The following is a 2,220-nucleotide window of genomic DNA, read 5'->3' as shown; positions in this document are numbered from 1 at the left end:
CCCGGGGGTTCTTGGGCATACTTTATGATAATGGTTGAGGGATATTTGATATGCTGATGAGTCCTACATGTATGTATATGCATATTACATTATATATGGATCGGGCCGTCGTTCCTCGGCATTGTTATATGATATGCATGTATACGGATCAGGCCATCGTACCTCGGCACTATTATGCATTATACGGATCGGGCCGTCGAACCTCAGCACTATTATGCATTATACGGATCGGGCCGTCGTACCTCAGCACTGTTATATGAGACATGGATCCGGCCTTCGTTCCTCAGCATCATCATGATATACGGATTGGGCCATCGTACCTTGGCATTATCATTATTATAACATGATATATGGATCAGACTGTACGTTCCACAACGCTAAAAGCATATATGTGCCTATCATGATAGATGATGTTTTTGTACCATCGAGACCCTAGCGAGTCGGGTACAGGGTTGATGAGAGTAGACATGAATCTATTTCGTAAGATGCAGGTATAGTGCTTTATTAACTGTTATACTTGTATCCTACATCCCTATTTCAGTGTTGTCATAATTATGATGTTGTATGTTTTATATACTCAGTACATGTATCGTACTGACCCCTTTCTTCGGGGGGATGCGTCTCATGCCCGCAGGTGCAGACATAGGTTTTGGGAGTCCGCTAGCTTAGGATTCCACCTAGCAAGTTAAAAGAAGGTCCATTGATTCAGAGCAGAGTTTTGGTACCAAACCTCTGATGTATATTTATGTATTCAAAGGTATGGTGGGGGCCTTGTCCCTCCATATGATATCATCACTACTCTTAGAGGTCTGTAGACATATATGTGGGTTGTATGTGTAAGTTTTGTTTAGCTGGGTCTACATGATGTATTACATATATGTGTTATGGCAGTCGTGTTGGCTTGTGTGCCCTTTTATGTCATGACACAAGTAAAAGAGGCTACAGGTACATAAAATGCTATGACCCATTGGGATTCTCCTATACATGATTCTATTATTTATAAACCGGTGTGACTACACCTGATTTATATGCATACGGGGGTCCAGGCTGGACTCCAGCCACGGCCTATGGGGTTGGGTCGTGACAGAAGTGGTATCAGAGCAGTTAGTCCTTGTAGTGTCTACAGACCGTGTCTAGTAGAGTCTTGTTTATCGGTGTGTTGCGCGCCACATCTATAAACAGGAGGCTACAGGACATTTAGGATGTTTCCTTTCTTTCATATTTAAGGTCGTGCGATATAGCCAACTCATAGGAAGTAAAATTCCTTATACTAACCTTTGATTTCAGATGAAAGACAATGTCGATAAAAGAAAGTAACTGATGATATTGGAAGTTACAAAGCATGCAGGTAAGCCACGGCGCAAACGATGTGTGCCAGGTAAGGTATTGAAATACGATTGACATGTAAAGTTGAAAAATTGAAAAGAAAAGTAGCAAAAAGTCTAACAGGCATAGTTTGAGTTAGACATACGAGGTAAGTCCATCATTATATACTATTGTTGATATTGGGCACCCTGTGAGGCTGCAATATGACGTGATATGATACGTATATATGTATCCTTATGCGTGTTGGCCCTGTGAGGCACTGTTGGTATTTTTTTTGCATGCAGGTGTTGAGATAGTATGAAATACAGAGGAAACTCTGTCCAAATTTTCCCGAAATAAAAAGAGAATGAGATACAGGGCTGTAGAATGTCTTGAAAGGTCGTTCCCATAATAATGATGTGAATATAACGAGGATCGTTATGAAAAAAAAGTAGAGCCTAGTGAGAAAGTGGCTAAGGATAGGATGAGGTCCATGTAATGAGAATATAAGGGTAAATTGGGCGGTGCAGCATGGCCTACCGAATCAGCTGCTAGGTCATCGTCCTCTTCGGTAGTTACGTGCCCCACGGGGCAGGATGTGATCATATTAGCACTAACGCACTGGATTCCATCAGAACTCCAAAGTTAAGCGTGCTTGGGCAAGAGAAATATTGAAATGGGTGACCCCCTGGGAAGCCCTGTGTGGCTGTGATATGAGATAATATGCATGTATATATACGTTGGCCTTACATGGCATTGTTGATATAAAGAAGCATTGTGGATACGTGACTCCACTGTGAAAGATGATAACACCCTTTGAGATAGGGGATGTAGCTTTGCAAAACAACTAGTGCATTGCGAATTCATTAAAAGGACAAGTGGTACCCACTGGGATAAGGCTAGGGCTATGACAAA

General features: G+C 41.8%; 1 pseudogene; it reads left to right on the top strand.

Annotated features, from left to right (window-relative positions):
• Window positions 1–1,899: 1,899 nt before the first annotated feature.
• Window positions 1,900–2,017, top strand: LOC129881263 (5S ribosomal RNA; annotated as a pseudogene).
• Window positions 2,018–2,220: the final 203 nt, after the last annotated feature.

This window comes from Solanum dulcamara, chromosome 2 (genome assembly GCF_947179165.1).
Source record: "Solanum dulcamara chromosome 2, daSolDulc1.2, whole genome shotgun sequence".
Lineage (NCBI taxonomy): Eukaryota > Viridiplantae > Streptophyta > Magnoliopsida > Solanales > Solanaceae > Solanum > Solanum dulcamara.
Note: the sequence above shows the minus strand (reverse complement) of the source record. Positions and strands in the feature narration are given on the sequence as shown.